Consider the following 10,214-nt stretch of genomic DNA (forward strand, 5'->3'; position numbering starts at 1 on the left):
GTGTATTCGGTCTGAGTTGATTTTATTTTCTAATTTGTATTATAGCATTTTAGATATCACATAATCTCATGTAAATATTGACTGACTCGTTAAGACACACACCCGTTCATCTTATTGAGTATAAATATGTTTTGATTGATTAAAAAGGTTAACGTGTTCACCTGTACCGTCGGTGTTGGAAACCTCGACTGATTGATTGATTGTGAATGATATTCAACCTATACATAAATAGGTTTGTATAAATACTTGAATGATGTTTTGATTAAGCTATGTTTGCTAAGCTTAACTTTGAAATCGTTTATCTTTGATTGTGAATGAAAACTCTTAGTTTTTATGTGACGTTTGATGTAGCATGCTTTGGCTTAATAGGTTATAACACGTTGGTAAGTTTCTCCAGGTAAGTAAACGGGTCCCTCGGTTGATTGGGATTTGCACGAATTACTTTTCCTTAGGCAAGAAACTTACTACTAGTGATATCACCCTTACAGTTACTACATGCCCGTCAAATTATATTTTTGGTTAATATTACTTTGCTATGAAGTAACGTTTACGAAAACTTGTTTATGAATGTTATGTTTACAAAATACTTTCAAGGTTAAAGGCCATAGCCTCGATTGATTGTCTAAGCTATAATTTAACTAACTTAAACATAACTCCTACCTTAGATCGGATACTTAGATTGATAATAAGAAAAATGCAGGATCTTGATCTACTCGATTGTATGATTGCTAGCTTGATTATAACTTCGTTTCTTGCACGAACCACGAGAAAATGGCACGTCGGCTCGTCATACCAATAGGGCACGTTTCCCTAGGCTATGTGTGTAAAAATGGAGGTGAAATTGGGATGAATGGGTTCTATGCCCGTCACCCCCTTTTATAGGCGAACTTTGGTACCCGTCGCGATACGCGATGGGTTCCTCTTACCCCGTCGGGTATCGCGCCGCCGCCTCATCTGATGGTGACACGTGGCCTATCATATCGTGCCACGTGTTGACACATGGTTGGACACGTGTCCATTGACTCAGCATGGTCATCGTGATACGCGATGACCTTGATGATTTGGGCTGTAGCGTATCGCTAAGCCGCCCATTTCTGGGTTGTTGTGTAAGTTCGTCGCGCTAAGCGATGGGCTTATTTTTTCCCCGTCACATATCGCGATGGGTGAAGTTTTTAGAATTTTCATTTTTGGTCCTTATATTTATTAATTTAGTATATTTGACTCGAATTTTATAGGGTAAAAGACGCGGTGTTACATCCTCCCCACCTTTTGAATAATCTCGTCCTCAAGATACATTGGAATAGTTAGGGATACTTATTCTTCATTTTTGACTCGAGCTCCCACGTATACTCGGGTCCTCGTCTTGAATCCCATTTAACTTTTACGAGCTTGAGACGCTTATGCTTGAGGAACTTGATCTGCTATCTTTTAATTGAATTGGTTGTTCTACAAACTTAAGCTTCTCGTTGATTCTGACATATTTTAATGGCATGGCAAGAGTTTCATTGGCTAAACACTTGCGCAGATTGGATACGTGAAACACATTGTGAATACCTTTCATTTCATCGGGTAACTCTAATCGGTAAGCAACTGGTCCGATTTTACAAGTAATATAAATATTCCTACAAAGCGTGGACTCAATTTCCCTTTCTTTCCGAATCGTACTACACCTTTCCTAGGCGATACTTTCAATAATACTCTATCGCCTTCTTTAAACTCCAATGGCTTGCGACGAACGTCTGCATAGCTCTTTTGTCTATCCCTTGTTGCCTTCAATCGTTCACGGATTTGTATATCTTGATCAGTGGTTCTTTGAACAATTTCCGGTCCTGACAATTGACTATCACCTGTTTCAGACCAACATACAGGTGTTCTGCACTTACGCCCATACAATGCTTCAGTTGGTGCCATTTGGATACTCGTATGATAACTGTTGTTGTACGAGAATTCCATAAGAGCAAGATGGGTATCCCAACTTCCTCCTAAATCGATAACACAGGCACGAAGCATGTCTTCTAAGGTTTGAATTGTACGTTCACTTTGGCCATCAGTTTGGGGATGGTATGCGGTACTTAAGTTTAATCGAGTTCCCATTTCCTTTTGAAAGCTTGACCAAAAATTTGAAGTAAAACGACTATCTCTATCAGAAATGATGGATAGCGGCACACCATGTAAGGATACTATGTTTTTGACATATAAGTGTGCTAACTTATCCATATTAAACGTTTCTTGTATCGGAATAAACTGGACAGACTTAGTAAGTCTATCTACAATAACCCAGATCGCATCATTTTGGCGAGAAGTTTTAGGTAACTTCATGATGAAATCCATAGTTATCATATCCCATTTCCATATCGGGATTTACGGTTGTTGTAGTAATCCTAACGGATTTTGATGTTCAGCTTTCACTTTAGAACACGTCAGACATTTAGCTACATACAAAGCAATATCTTTCTTCATACCAATCCACCAGTAATCATCTTTTAGATTGTGATACATCTTGTCACTTCCCGGATGCATCATATATTTTGACTTGTGTGCTTCTTCTAGAATCTTATCTCTTAAACTCCCGACCATCGTTACCCAAATCCTTGTATCGCGTCTAAGTATTTCATCACTTCCTTTGACTAATTGATCGATTGTACCATTCTCTTTTTCGGCTTTAATGTTCCCTTATTCCAGTGCCAACTTCTGAGCTTCTTTGATCTGATTAGCTAAATCAACTTTGAGTTCCAATCTAAGAGGTCGGACTCTCTTTGGTTTCTCATGTTCTTTTCTACTTAAGGTATCAGCCACAACGTTGGCTTTCCCTTCATGATATACGATTTCACAGTCGTAGTCATTAAGCGTTTCCATCCAACGCCTTTGCCTCATGTTCAATTCCTTTTGATCGAATATATGCTTCAAACTTTTGTGATCAGTGTATACGATGAACTTAACACCATACAAGTAATGTCGCCATAATTTCAATGCGAAAATTATAGCAACTAATTCAAGGTCATGTGTGGTGTAATTCTTTTCATGAACTTTTAACTGTCTTGAAGCATAAGCAATTACTTTCTTTCCTTGCATCAAAACACATCCCATACCAGTGTGCGAAGCATCACAGTAAATGGTAAAGTTTTCTAGTCCTTCTGGCAAAGCCAAGATAGGTGCGTTAGTTAACTTTTGTTTGAGTGCTTCGAATGCTTCTTCTTGCCTCGGTCCCCATTCAAAATTAATTGTCTTTCTTGTGAGTGAAGTTAATGGAATGGCTATTCGAGAAAAGTCTTGAATAAACCTTCGGTAATAACCGGATAAGCCTAAGAAACTTCTGACTTGAGTCGGTGTCTTGGGTTTCTCCCACTTGGTAATGGCTTCTATCTTTGCCGGGTCTACTTGAATACCCTTTTCATTTATAACGTGCCCAAGAAATTAAACTTCGGACAACCAAAATTCACATTTGGAGAATTTGGCGTACAATTTATCTTTCCTTAAGGTTTCAAGTATGATTTTGAGATGAATTTGATGATCGTATTTGGATTTGGAGTAAACGAGAATGTCATCAATGAAGACGATAACAAATTTGTCTAAGTACGGTTTGCAAATTCGATTCATCATGTCCATGAAAGCTTCCGGAGCATTAGTGAGTCCGAAAGGCATCACAGTGAACTCATAATGTCCGTATCGGGTTCTGAAGGCTATCTTTGGTATATCTTCTTCTTGTACTTTTAACTGATGGTAACCCGATCTAAGATCAATCTTTGAAAAATAACTTGCTCCTTGAAGCTGGTCGAACAAATTGTCGATTCTTGGAAGTGGATACTTGTTCTTGATTGTGACCTTATTTAGTTCTCTATAATCTATACACATTCTCATCGATCCGTCCTTCTTCTTTAAGAACAGAATTGGAGCTCCCCATGGCGAAGAACTCGGTCGTATAAACCCTTTTTCCGAAAGCTCATCCAACTGCTTCTTTAACTCTTTCGTTTCTGTGGGTGCTAGTCTATAAGGAGACTTAGCTATTGGTGAAGTTCCCGGTATGAGGTCGATTCTAAACTCTACCTCTCTTTCTGGCGGGGCTCCTGGTAACTCATCAGGAAATACGTCTTGAAATTCAGACACGATTGGCACCTCCTCCATCTTCTTGGGTTCGGGTTCTTTGGTTACGTAGGCCATGAATTCAAGGCATCCCTTACCTAAGCAACCACTTGCTTTTATCTTAGAAATGATTCCTACCCTTCCTGCTTCTTTGTCTCCGGTGATACGAATGGTTTTATTGTTAGATGTTCGAATGCCAATTGCCTTATCATTACATAAGATATTGGCTTGATTAGATGATAACCAGTCCATACCTAACACTACATCAAAACCTGCCAATGCCATGGGTAACAATCGTACAAGCATGACGTGATCGGCTAATGAAATTGTCGCACTATTTAACACCTCGGTTATTTGACTTACACTTCCATCAGCAGTTTCAACCTCATAATGTTTATCTAGTTTAACTAAGGGCTCATTTAATAGACTACAAAATTTATAATCTATAAAACTTTGGTTCGCACCTGAGTCAAATAAAACTCTAGCATAAACATTATTAATAGGAAACGTACCGGTGATCACGTCCGGTATATCAGCTGCCTTCTGGGTGTCTAGCATAAAGACACGAGCGTTTCCTTTCTTGGCATCGGTCTTGGTACCGCTGCCACTTGCACCAGCTGCCACTGTCGTCGGCTTCTTCTTTGGATATTCATTGCTAAAATGCCCCCTTTCCCTACAATCAAAACATACCTTTGCTTTCCTCGTGCAGTCTGCTTCCACATGACCCAGTCTCTTGCAAAAATTATATATAATCGTGTTGTTTGGTCGAAGACATCTTCCAAAGTGTCTCCTACCACATGACTTACAAATAGGGAGACTATACACAAACGCCCCTTCCCGTTTCTTCTCATTTTTCCTAAATTTTCCTCCAACTGGCGTCTTGCCATCATCCTTCTTCTTCTCATCCCGATTCCTTATCATTCCATCCATCAAATACCCGGCCAACTCCATAACAGATTCAGTCGAAGACGACATATGTGAACGGACTAAGTCACGGATTTCTATTTGCAATCCGTAGATATAGCGCGTCACTTTGTTAATTTTAGGAGTGACCAAGTGAGGGACAATTCTACAGTACTCAAGAAATTTAGTGTTATATTCCTTGAGGTTGGTGCCCAGTCCAGATTGTATAAACTTTCTCTACCCTTAATTCCGATCAGGGTATTCCACCATTCTAATGCCTCCCCCTTGAACATCTGTGAGGTATATTGCACTTTCTCACTCTCCGTACACTTTCTTATCAGTATAATTGATTTCATTTCCTCCAACCATTGGAGGGTAACTATCGGTCCCTTATCCCCATGGAACTCTTTGGGGTTATAAACCTTAAACACTTTGAAATCACAACCCTCGTGTATTTTTAACTTCTTGGTTTTATCACGTAAGTCGTTTTCTGCTGTGGAGCTTTCATCGCTTGCTTCTTTCTTTTTCCCACTTTCTTTCTTCTTACTTTCTTTCTTTTCAGTTTCTCCTTTTGATTCTCTTTTAGAGTTAGCGGTTTCACTTTTACTTCGACTCGCCCTTTTATTAGAATGAGAGGCGGTTCGAATTGGATCATTTTTAATTAACTCATAGAGTGGTGTTACATCTTCTTTTATCAAATCGTGAATTCCGAGCACATAGTCTTTCGGTATCGCTTGAATGTTTTCTGCTATTGTCTTTTCTTTATCGTTGTTTATGTTTTCTACAACGGTATTTTCTTTATTATTTATTTGAATTTCTTGATTACTGTTGGCTTTAGACATGCTGTTACATGAATAAAACAAAATTCAGAGAAAAGATAGACTTTCTTTATAATACATTATTTATCATACAAAGAAAACATAACAGTTAACAACAGTACGTAACAACGATTCCTAATCCTTAATCCACTTTTTAACAAGATTCTTCATATTGTCACATTTCTTAACTATTTTCTTTCATATTCTCTTTTTGTCAACTTTCTCATTCCTTAGCTCATCCATCACTGAATTTGGCGGGTTAGGGTATCCCGTTGGTGCGGATGCAACTGGGAAGAGATAAGCGTTCTCTTGTGGATAGTGGTGTGGATTTGCAACGTATGTATTCATTTCCTCATCAGGTATATTATTTGTATAAAATTCCTCGATCAGGTTTGCCTCTTCACGGATCTCTTTAGCTTGTTGTGATATGGAAGGTCTTGGTCCAACATACGGAGAAAATAAGGATTTTCGTTCTCCTCATTTTCTTCCTCGGGATCCTCCTCTTCCTCGGGTTCTTCCTCCGATTCATAAGGATTCTTGATTGGTGATTGAACTAATCTCTTTTTTTATGGCAGGATGACTCTCATATTTGGTTTACGGCTTGGTTTTGCAGTGGTCGGTGGGATTTGGTATTGATACTTCGATGGTGGTGATCCGATTTGCCATCTCCTTTGATCAGGCTGACAATTCATCCAGCTAGATGACTCTGATTCAGTCTCCTGTTTGATCTTACTCTGCACTTCCTGTTCCTCGGAAGGATGGTAAGTGAGAATTTCAGATGAGTGGTACTGAGGAATGTTGTCAGCAGTGTTGTCAGAAATTTGATTGGGCATTGTTGACTTCCTGGGAGATACATGGGTTGGCTCCCATAGGGTAACATCGGAATGATCGGTTGACTGTGATTGAAAAAGCTTGTATAATAACTATTACTACTTTCCATATCGGATGGTTCGTAGTTGAATGTAGGTTTTGATTGGAATGCCACTCGGTGTCTATGACCAAGGTAGTTAACGTAAGACATCTGCACTTAATTAATATTTAGGGATAAGAAGTTTACCAATCATATGTTATCCCTACAAATAATAATGATAACAATAACTTTAAGGTTAAAGCTTAGGTACTAATGTTTAAATACCTAATTCGCTGAAACCGATGGCTCTAATACCAACCGGTCACACCCCGACTTAGGGCCTAGGCGTGTGACCACAAGTTGGTACCTGTTTTGTAAATATATCAGAGTTATGGGTTAATTTTAGCGGAAGACTTTAGGTTTGAATATAATATTAATTTACATTGAAAATTTACTTGGGAATTAAATACCCAAGTATTTAGTTTACAAAATTTATGTTTCATATTACAAGGATTTTAGTATAAAAAACGGAGCCATCTTGTACGTGCTTCTATCTCCATTAAGACTCTAATCCTTGCTAACGCTACTTATGCTTAATTACCTGCAATGGGTTGGAAAAATACGTCAGCTATATGTTGGTGAACACGTATGACTCTATAAAACATTTGAATGTCATTACAATACAAATATAGTTTTCTCTACAAGCTCAGCGGAAGCATTTCTACTTTCGGTCTATGTACCACTGCCCTACACACACAATTATTCCCGATCCACGTAACCCTTAATGGAAACTAGTTATGACCATTAGCCCGCGGCCATGTAGCCTTTGAATGATTAGGCTGAATGGTTATGTTTGGATCCAGACACATGTGTATTCGGTTTGAGTTGATTTTATTTTCTACTTTGTATTATAGCGTTTTAGATATCACATAATCTCATGTAAATATTGACTGACTCGTTAAGACACAAACCCGTTCATCTTATTGAGTATAAATATGTTTTGACTGATTAATAAGGTTAACGTATTCACCTGTACCGTCGGTGTTGGAAACCTCGACTGATTGATTGATTGTGAGTGATATTCAACCTATACATAAATAGGTTTGTATAAATACTTGAATGATGTTTTGATTAAGCTATGTTTGCTAAGCTTAACCTTGAAATCGTTTATCTTTGATTGTGAATGAAAACTCTTAGTTTTTATGTGACGTTTGATGTAGCATGCTTTGGCTTAATAGGTTATAACACGTTGGTAAGTTTCTCCAGGTAAGTAAACGGGTCCCTTGGTTGATTGGGATTTTTACGAATTACTTTTCCTTAGGCAAGAAACTTACTACTAGTGATATCACCCTTACAGTTATTACATGCCCGTCAAATTATATTTTTGGTTAATATTACTTTGCTATGAAGTAACGTTTATGAAAACTTGTTTATGAATGTGTATGTTTACAAAATACTTTCAAGGTTAAAGGCCATTGCCTCGATTGATTGTCTAAGCTATAATTTAAGTAACTTAAACATAACTCCTACCTTAGATCGGATACTTAGAATGATAATAAGAAAAATGCAGGATCTTGATCTACTCGATTGTATGATTGCTAGCTTGATTATAACTTCGTTTCTTGCACAAACCACGAGAAAATGGCACGTCGGCTCGTCACGCCAATAGGGCACGTTTCCGTAGGCTATGTGTGTAAAAATGGAGGTGAAATTGGGATGAATGGGTTCTATGCCCGTCACCCTCTTTTATAGGCGAACTTTGGTACCCGCCGCGATACGCGATGGGTTCCTCTTACCCCTTCACGTATCACGATGCCGAAATTTAGCGCCGCCTCATCTGATGGTGACACGTGGCCTGTCATATCGTGTCGCGTGTTGACACGTGGTTGGACACGTGTCCAGTGACTCAGCATGGTCATCGCGATACATGATGACCTTGATGATTTGGGCTGTAGCGTATCGCTACGCCGCCCATTTCTGGGTTGTTGTGCAAGTCCATCGCACTACGCGATGAGCTTATTTTTTCCCCGTCGCGTATCGTGATGGGTGAAGTTTTTTCATTTTTGGTCCTTATATTTATTAATTTAGTATATTAGACTCAAATTTTATAGGGTAAAAGACGCAAGTTACATCACAAGTGGTTTAGCCTTGCCTCTGCATCACGATTGACTCAAATATGGGTGGGAAGGATTAAACCATTGATGATTTGGTGATTGAGAGGTGTTAATATGGTGGAGAATGACCCCAAAATCGCCCAAAGATGTTAAGGTATGAAGGATATTCGACATAGGGTTTAATTGGGCTTAAATATGGAAGAAAAATAAGAAAAAAACGATTTCTCTTCAGACCCGGCCGTAGCCTACGGCCTGGCCACTGTAGTCTATGGCCTGGGCGTAGCCTACAGCCTCTGGTCACTGCCTTATGGCGGGTATAGCACCAAAACAGTGTTTTCTTCATAAAATCTTCATTCAACTCCGTTTTCGTCCCCGTTTGCAGCCACGTCTTCGTATTTCAACTTTCTATCATATCATATATCATTACTTTTATTTCCACTCCATCCTAAATGCTCCAAATTAGCTCATTTAAGCTCCGATTACCTGTAAATATAAAATCAATCAAAGTACTTGTGTTCGATACATATAAACAAGTAAAACACACAATATAAAACACTTAAAGCACGTTCTTTCATCCTTACATCACGGACCAATCAAAAATCCTTTTACTTTAATTATCACTATTTTATTTATTTTATATAACCTATCTTTCTTAGGATTCCTTATAGAACCATCAAACGAAATCTAATTACCCGCTCGAACTACAAATCCCAACAAACAATACAAGCAAAGTGGAAAAAGGAGAGGAATTAGGTTCTAAATTTTAATGATCTAAATTTCTTTGAAATACAAATAAGTTTGAGAAAGATAAGTTAAGTATGAGAAAGATGAGTTGCGAGAGAAAATATGGAATATTTTGTCAGCATAGTCAACACTCCTCAACGTGTGTTGTATTAAGTTACTTTTATTAGTTTTTTTTAAAGTAGACAAAATAGCAAAAGACGTCCATTATGTTTGAACATTTTTTCAATTGACGTCCTTTAGCAAAAAAATAGCAAAAATCATACTTCATGTTTCAAATCATATTAAGAAATAGCAAAAGACGTACATAAACACATAAGCAAGTAAGTTCTTATTAGGTTAACGAATACGTATAATTCGTTTTCGTTAACTATTGTTTAAATAAATTAATAAACAATTAAAATATATAAATATAATAAAATAATTTAAGTTTCTGTTGTTGGAAGTTTTAAGAAAATATTAATTTATTGTTTTTAATGAATCTTGTCGGTTTTGTCGGTTTCACGTTTAAAACGAATCGTTCGACTTTTCGTATATAATATAACTTTTAAATCTTGAAAAATACTTGTTACATATATATTAGTCAAATTTTATAAGTTATTTTACAAATATATGTTTTTTTCATTTTTGTTAATATTTTCTTAAGATAGCAACTTTTTAACTTTTTCGTGTCGGTTTCGCGACACGAACCTGTGAGGGCATGAATTT

This window comes from Bidens hawaiensis, unplaced genomic scaffold (genome assembly GCF_021521415.1).
Source record: "Bidens hawaiensis isolate Kalapana, Puna unplaced genomic scaffold, B.hawaiensis_p1.1 tig00032789_1, whole genome shotgun sequence".
Taxonomy (NCBI): Eukaryota; Viridiplantae; Streptophyta; class Magnoliopsida; order Asterales; family Asteraceae; genus Bidens; species Bidens hawaiensis.